Source organism: Arachis stenosperma, chromosome 1 (assembly GCF_014773155.1).
Source record: "Arachis stenosperma cultivar V10309 chromosome 1, arast.V10309.gnm1.PFL2, whole genome shotgun sequence".
In the NCBI taxonomy this organism is placed as follows: Eukaryota; Viridiplantae; Streptophyta; class Magnoliopsida; order Fabales; family Fabaceae; genus Arachis; species Arachis stenosperma.
The window spans coordinates 38,025,609-38,034,095 of record NC_080377.1 but is presented as its reverse complement, the minus strand read 5'-3'; the positions used below and the strand labels follow the sequence as shown (position 1 = coordinate 38,034,095).

General features: G+C 40.3%; 1 non-coding gene across 1 annotated transcript; it reads right to left on the bottom strand.

Annotated features, from left to right (window-relative positions):
* Positions 1 to 5,586: 5,586 nt before the first annotated feature.
* Positions 5,587 to 5,694, bottom strand: LOC130951895 (small nucleolar RNA R71). The gene has a single exon (XR_009074140.1). It is a non-coding gene; the product is annotated as a small nucleolar RNA R71 (small nucleolar RNA).
* Between the last annotated feature and the right edge of the window lie 2,793 nt (positions 5,695 to 8,487).

Genomic DNA, 8,487 nt, shown 5'->3' with positions numbered 1-8,487 from the left:
TGTGCTGGGGCTGAGACTTAAGCTTCTCACGTGCCTGGGCTGTTTTGGGCGTTCAACGCCAGGTTGTGACGTGTTTTGGGCGTTGAACTCCAACTTGTAACCTATTTCTGGCGCTGGACGCCAGACAGCAGCATGATACTGGCGTTGAACGCCAGTTTACATCGTCTATCTTCGCGCAAAGTATGGACTATTATATATTGCTGGAAAGCCCTGTATGTCTACTTTCCAACGCCATTGAGAGCGCGCCAATTGGACTTCTGTAGCTCCAGAAAATCTATTTCGAGTGCAGGGAGGTCAGAATCTAACAGCATCAGCAGTCCTCTTTCAGCCTAAATCAGATTTTTGCTTAGCTCCCTCAATTTCAGCCAGAAATTACCTGAAATCACAAAAAAATCACACAAACTCATAGTAAAGTCCCGAAATATGATTTTGGCTTAAAAACTAATAAAATTCTATTAAAAACTAATTAAAACATACTAAAATCTACATGAAATTACCCCAAAAAGCGTATAAAATATCCGCTCATCACAACACCAAACTTAAACTGTTGCTTGTCCTCAAGCAACTAGATAAATAAAATAGGATGAAAAGAAATTAAGAAACAATAATATCTCAGAGTTTCAAGTGAAGCTCAGATTCTAATTAGATGAGCGGGACTAGTAGCTTTTTGCTTCTGAACAGTTTTGGCATCTCACTTTATCCTTTGAAATTCAGAATGGTTGGCATCCATAGGAACTCAGAATTCAGATAGTATTATTGATTCTCCTAGTTTAGTATGTTGATTCTTGAACATAGCTACTTTATGAGTCTTGGCCGTGGCCCTAAGCACTTTATTTTCCAGTATTACCACCGGATACATAAGGCTGCGTTTGGTTTGTGTATGTATTAAGACATAGACATTAAGACATAGACACTTGAGACATAGACATAAAATATTTGTGTTTGTGTATAATGTTTGGATATAATAGACGTGACATTAAAATAGTGTCTAATATTGTGTTTGTTATTAAGAACAAGACACTACATAATTAATAAAAGACCATTTTCTCCTTATAATTTAAATTAAAAATTAAATAGTTAAAAAAAACTACTTCAGGAACCCCAAATTGGCTTCGAGGGTTTCTCCCCCTTCACCCCTACCCCCCAAAAATCTCTTCTCTTTTGGCCTCCTCCTTCTTCTTCGTTGGGTGGATCTTCTCTAGGCGCATCTCTGTGTGGTTCTCCTCCTCCTCCTCCTCCTCCTCCTCCTCCTTCTTCTTCTTCCTCTTCTTCTTCTTCCTCTTCTTAATTGTTGGGTGTGTGTTTGCAGGTCCATTTAGCCAGCGGTACTCACAGAGCACTGCTCATCGATGGAAGGCGCCGTATGTTGATATTTGGTTTTATTCATTACCATCGAAATACTCTGGAGGTTTCCACTGTCTTTCTCTAAATTCATATCAATGTTTTTTTGTTACTTTCTACAGAGCATGTGATAAGTTCTTGGTACCATGAAAGTGAATTAGTTACAAAGTTAATAATTTCTCATTGCTTCTCAAAGTGTAATGGATAATATATCCTGACAAGGGTTGAAAACTTAAAATGCTATTGCGTCTTGTATGACCCATTTAGGGTGGATACTACAAAATTCAATAAGATTTTTTTACAATTAGCTGAAATTCATTACAAATAATGTTCAAAATTAATTAACTTCTGTACTCATAGGACTTCTTTAAGCATATAACTCTTATTTTATATATGCGTGCGAGTGTGATCCTTGCCACTATCCCATTCTTGAAGATTAATATAGTCCCAGAAGCATTCCAAGGACCATTAACCAAGAATCTGGCAAGGTGATGAGCGGATAATTTGTACGCTTTTTGGCATTATTTTTAGTATGTTTTTGGTAGTTTTAGTTGAGTTTTTATTATATTTTTATTAGTTTTTAGTTAAAATTCACTTTTCTGGACTTTACTATGAGTTTGTGTATTTTTCTGTGATTTCAGGTATTTTCTGGCTGAAATTGAGGGACCTGAGCAAAAATCTGATTCAGAGACCAAAAAGGACTGCAGATGCTGTTGGATTCTGACCTCCCTGCACTCGAAGTGGATTTTCTGGAGCTACAGAAGCCCAATTGGCGCGCTCTCAACGGCGTTGGAAAGTAGACATCCTGGGCTTTCCAGCAATATATGATAGTCCATACTTTGCCCAAGATTTGATGGCCCAAACCGGCGTTCAAAGTCACCTCAAGAAATTCCAGCGTTAAACGCCGGAACTGGCACCTAAATGGGAGTTAAACGCCCAAACTGGCATAAAAGCTGGCGTTTAACTCCAAGAAGAGTCTCTACACGAAATTGCTTCATTGCTCAGCCCAAGCACACACCAAGTGGGCCCGGAAGTGGATTTTTATGTCATTTACTCACTTCTGTACACCCTAGGCTACTAGTTATCTATAAGTAGGACCTTTTACTATTGTATTAGGGACTTTGGTAGCTATCTTCGTTTTATGCTATCTTAGATCATTGGGAGGCTGGCCATTCGGCCATGCCTAGACCTTATGCTTATGTATTTTCAACGGTGGAGTTTCTACACACCATAGATTAAGGTGTGGAGCTCTGCTGTACCTCGAGTATTAATGCAATTACTATTGTTCTTCTATTCAATTCCGCTTGTTCTTTGTCCAAGATATCACTTGTTCTTCAACATGATGAAGGTGATGATTGACGCCCATCACCATTCTCACACATGAACAAAGTGACTGACAACCACTCTTGTTCTACACGCATCCGAGGCTTAGTGAATATCTCTTGGATTCCTGATTGCACGATGCATGGTTGATCGCCTGACAACCGAGTGCTCGCCTGACAAACGAGCCAGCCATTTCGTGAGATCAGAGTCTTCGTGGTATAGGCAAGAACTGATGGCGGCATTCAAGAGAATCCGGAAGGTCTAACCTTGTCTGTGGTATTCTGAGTAGGATTCAATGATTGAATAACTGTGACATGCTTCAAACTTGTAACCTGCTGGGCGTAGTGACAACGCAAAAGAATCAATGGGTTCTATTCCAGTAGGAGCGGGAACCAACCGGTGATTGGCCGTACTGTGACAGAGTGCGTGAGCATTAGCTTTCACTGCGAGGATGGGAGGTAGCCATTGACAACGGTGAAACCCTACATGAGCTTGCCATGGAAAGGAGTAAGAAGGATTGGATGAAGGCAGTAGGAAAGCAGAGAGACGGAAGGGAAGGCATCTTCATGCGCTTATCTGAAGTTCCTACCAATGAATTACATAAGTATCACTATCTTTATCTTTTATGTCATTTTCGTTTATCACCATCATACATTTGAGTTTGCCTGACTAAGATTTACAAGATGACCATAGCTTGCTTCAATAGCAACAATCTCCGTGGGATCGACCCTTACTCACGTAAGGTATTACTTGGACGACCCAGTGCACTTGCTGGTTAGTTGTGTGAAGTTGTAGTGATCACAATTTCGCGCACCAAGTTTTTGGTGCCGTTGCCGGGGATTGTTCAAGTCTTGAGCAAGCTTTTGGTAACAATGCCTGAGATTGTTCAGTTTGGACAACTGACGGTTCATCTTGTTGCTTAGATTAGGTACTTATTTTTTTTCGAAATTCTTGAAGATGAATTCTAGAGTTTCATGATGATTTGTTGAAATCTGGCTGGCTGAGAAGCCATGTCTAATCTGATTGGACCAAGGTTTCAACTTATCACCACAAGAGCTTGTTGATTTTCATCAATTTTGCTTTTGGAGCAGTGATCTGCTAAGGCTTGGCTGACCTTTGGTCATGTCTAGTGTTTTGGACCGAAGCTTTCTTTGAAAGCTTGGCTGGCTGTGAAGCCATGTCTAATTCCTGGACCGGAGTCTTAGACTAGCATTGCACTGATTCCTGGAATTCTCATTAAGAATTTTTGATACCTTTTCTCACTTAATTTTCGAAAAACACAAAAAAAAAAATTACAAAATCATAAAAACCAAAAAAAAAAATATTTGATGTTTCTTGCTTAAGTTTAGTGTCTCATCTTAAGTTTAGTGTCTTGCATGCATTGTTATTTGATTCTTGTTGCATTTTGATTATAAAAAATCCAAAAATATTTTTAATTTGTGTCTTTTCAAGTCAATGATACAAAGAATTGAAGATTCAGAACATACTGCAGAGGAATTATATAGAAAAGCTGAGCATTCAAAAATGCCCAGTGAAGAAGACAGACTGGCGTTTAAACGCCAGCCAGGGTACCTGGTTGGGCGTTTAACGCCCAAAGAGGTAGCATTTTGGGCGTTAAACGCCAGAATGTATACCATTCTGGGCGTTTAACGCCAGGATGGTGCTAGGGGGAAGATTTTGTTTTCAAAATCAATTTTTTTTTCAAGTTTTCAAAGTTTTTCAAAATCAAATCTTTTTCAAATCATATCTTTTCAATCAAATGTTTTCAAAATCAATTTCTTTCCTTTTTCAAAGATACTTACTAACAATTAATGATTTGATTGAGCATTTTTTTTGCCTTTTCTGTTGAGGAAGGTTTCATGTTTGAATCATATCTTTTCTTGTTAGGCAAGTCACTAATTTTTAAAATCATATCTTTTCAAATTGTTTTCAAATCATATCTTTTAAAATTGTTTTCAAATCATATCTTCTCAATCACATCTTTTTAAGACCATAACTTTTCAATCATAATTTTTTTTTTATCACATCTTTTTCAAAATAGTTTTCAATCAAATCTTTTTAAAACTTCTAATTTCAAAATCTTTTTCAAAAATCACTTGACTTCTTTTTCACTTTGAATTTTCGAAAATTATCAATCAAATTTTCAAAATGTTTTCAAAATCTTTTAATTGAAATTTTCGAAAATTCTCTTCCCTCCTCCCACATCCTTCTATTTATGGAGTACCACTCCTTCTTAATGCACAATTCGAACCTTATCTAATTAAAGTTCGAATTCTTCTTCTCCTTCTTTCTTCTATTTTTCTTTTCCTCTAACACTTCAAGGAATCTCTATACTGTGACATAGAGGATTCCACCTTTTCTTGTTCTCTTCTCTTTCTTATGAGCAGGAGCAGAGACAAAGGCATTCTTGTTGAAGCTGACCCTGAACCTGAAAGGACCCTGAAGCGAAAACTAAGAGAAGCCAAGGCACAACTCTCTTTAGAGGACCTGACCGAATTCTTCAAAGAAGAAGAACACATGGCAGCCGAAAACAACAACAATGCCAACAATGCAAGGAAGGTGCTGGGTGACTTTACTGCACCTACTCCTGATTTCTATGGGAGAAGCATCTCTATCCCTGCCATTGGAGCAAACAACTTTGAGCTAAAGCCTCAATTAGTTTCTCTAATGCAACAGAATTGCAAGTTCCATGGACTTCCAATAGAAGATCCTCATCAGTTTTTAGCTGAGTTCTTGCAAATCTGTGACACAGTCAAGACTAATGGGGTTGACCCTGAGGTCTATAGACTGATGCTATTCCCTTTTGCTGTAAGAGACAGAGCTAGAATATGGTTGGATTCTCAACCTAAAGAAAGCCTGGACTCTTGGGAAAAGCTAGTCAATGCCTTCTTGGCAAAGTTCTTTCCACCTCAAAGATGGAGTAAGCTTAGAGTGGAAGTCCAAACCTTCAGACAGAAGGATGGAGAATCCCTCTATGAAGCTTGGGAAAGATACAAACAATTAATCAGAAGATGTCCCTCAGACATGCTTTCTGAATGGAGCATCATAGGTATTTTCTATGATGGTCTCTCTGAACTATCCAAGATGTCTTTGGATAGCTCTGCTGGAGGATCTCTTCATCTGAAGAAGACGCCTACAGAGGCTCAAGAGCTGATTGAAATGGTTGCAAATAACCAATTCATGTACACTTCTGAAAGGAATCCTGTGAACAATGGGACTAGTCAGAAGAAAGGAGTTCTTGAGATTGACACTCTGAATGCCATACTGGCTCAGAACAAGATATTGACTCAACAAGTCAATTTGATTTCTCAAAGTCTGTCTGGAATGCAAAATGCACCTGGCAGTACTAAGGAAGCTTCATCTGAGGAAGAAGCTTATGATCCTGAGAATCCTTCAATGGAAGAGGTGAATTACCTAGGAGAACCCTATGGAAACACCTATAATTCTTCATGGAGAAATCACCTAAATTTCTCATGGAAGAATCAAGAGAGACCTCAACAAGGTTTCAATAACAATAATGGTGGAAGAAACAGGCTTGGCAATAACAAGCCTTTTCCATCATCTTCTCAGCAACAGACAGAGAGTTCTAAGCAGAATACCTCTGACTTAGCAACAATGGTCTCTGATCTAATAAAGACCACTCAAAGTTTCATGAATGAAACAAGGTCCTCCATTAGGAATTTGGAAGGACAAGTGGGTCAGCTGAGTAAGAAAGTTACTGAACTCCCTCCTAGTACTCTCCCAAGTAATACAGAAGAAAATCCAAAGGGAGAGTGCAAGGCCATCAACATGGCCGAATTCTGGAAGGAAGAAGAGGCAGAGGACGCCACTGAGGAAGACCTCACTGGACGTCCACTGACCTCTAATGAGTTCCCCAATAAGGAACCATGGGAATCTGAGGCTCAAGATGAGACCATAGAGATTCCATTGGACTTACTTCTGCCTTTCATGAGCTCTGATGAGTATTCTTCCTCTGAAGAGGATGAGTATGTCACTGAAGAGCAAGTTGCTAAATATCTTGGAGCAATCATGAAGCTAAATGACAAGTTATTTGGAAATGAGACTTGGGAAGATGAACCTCCCTTGCTCACCAAAGAACTGGATGACTTGTCTAGGCAGAAACTGCCTCAAAAGAGGCAGGATCCTGGGAAGTTTTCTATACCTTGTACCATAGGCACCATGACCTTCAAGAAGGCCTTGTGTGACTTAGGGTCAAGTGTAAACCTCATGCCCCTCTTTGTAATGGAGAAATTAGGGATCTTTGAGGTGCAAGCTGCAAAAATCTCACTAGAGATGGCAGACAACTCAAGAAAACAAGCTCATGGACTTGTAGAGGATGTTCTGGTAAAAGTTGAAGACCATTACATCCCTACTGATTTCATAGTCCTAGAGACTGGGAAGTGCATGGATGAATCCATCATCCTTGGCAGACCCTTCCTAGCCACAGCAAAGGCTGTGATTGATGTTGATAGAGGAGAGTTGATCATTCAAGTGGATGAAGAATCCTTGGTGTTTAAGGCCCAAGGACATCCCTCTATCATCATGGAGAGGAAGCATGAAGAGCTTCCCTCAAAACAGAGCCAAGCAGAGCCCCCACAGTCAAACTCTAAGTTTGGTGTTGGGAGGCCACAACCAAACTCTAAGTTTGGTGTTGAACCCCCACATTCAAACTCTAAGTTTGGTGTTGGGAGGTTCCAACACGGTTCTGAGCATTTCTGAGGCTCCATGAGAGTCCTCTGTCAAGCTAATGACATTAAAGAAGCGCTTGTTGGGAGGCAACCCAATGTTTTATAGTTAACTATTTTCTTTTGTTATTTTATCTTTTTTGTAGGTTGATGATCATAAGAAGTCACAAAAACAATGAAAAAAGCAAAAACAGAATGAAAAACAGGAAGAAAAACAGCACACCCTGGAGGAAGAAGCTGCTGGCGTTTAAACGCCAGTAAGCCTAGCAGTTGGGCGTTTAACGCCCAGTCTGGCACCATTCTGGGCGTTTAACGCCAGAAAAGGGCACCAGACTGGCGTTAAACGCCAGAAAAGGGCTAGAACCTGGCGTTAAACGCCAGGAATGGGCACCAGCCCGGCGTTTTAACGCCAGAAATAGCTCAAAACGTGGATTTTGATGCTATTTGGTGCAGGGATGACTTTTCCTTGACACCATAGGATCTGTGGACCCCACAGGATCCCACCACCACCCTCTCTCTTCTTCCCCCATTCACCAATCACCTCAACACCTCTTCCCCAAAAACCCTTCACCTATCAAATCCCATCTTTTCTCTTCACCACTCACATCCATCCTTCATAAAACCCCACCAACCTCACCCTTCAAATTCAAACCACTTTCCCTCCCAAACCCACCCATAATGGCCGAACTTCCTTCTCCCCTCTCTCCTATATATACCCTTCTTCAACACTTCATTTTCACACAACCTAAACACCACTTCTCCCCCTCTTTAGCCGAACACACCACCATCTCCCTCTTCCTCATTTCTTCTTCTTCTACCCTATTCTTTCTTCTTTTGCTCGAGGACGAGCAAACATTTTAAGTTTGGTGTGGTAAAAGCATTGCTTTTTCGTTTTTCCATAACCATTTATGGCATCCAAGGCCGGAGAAACCTCTAAAAAGAGGAAAGGGAAGGCAAAAGCTTCCACCTCCGAGTCATGGGAGATGGATAGATTCATCTCAAGGGTGCATCAAGACCACTTCTATGAAGTTGTGGCCTTGAAGAAGGTGATCCCCGAGGTCCCCTTTTCACTCAAAAAGGGTGAATATCCGGAGATCCGCCATGAGATCCGAAGAAGAGGTTGGGAAGTACTTACCAA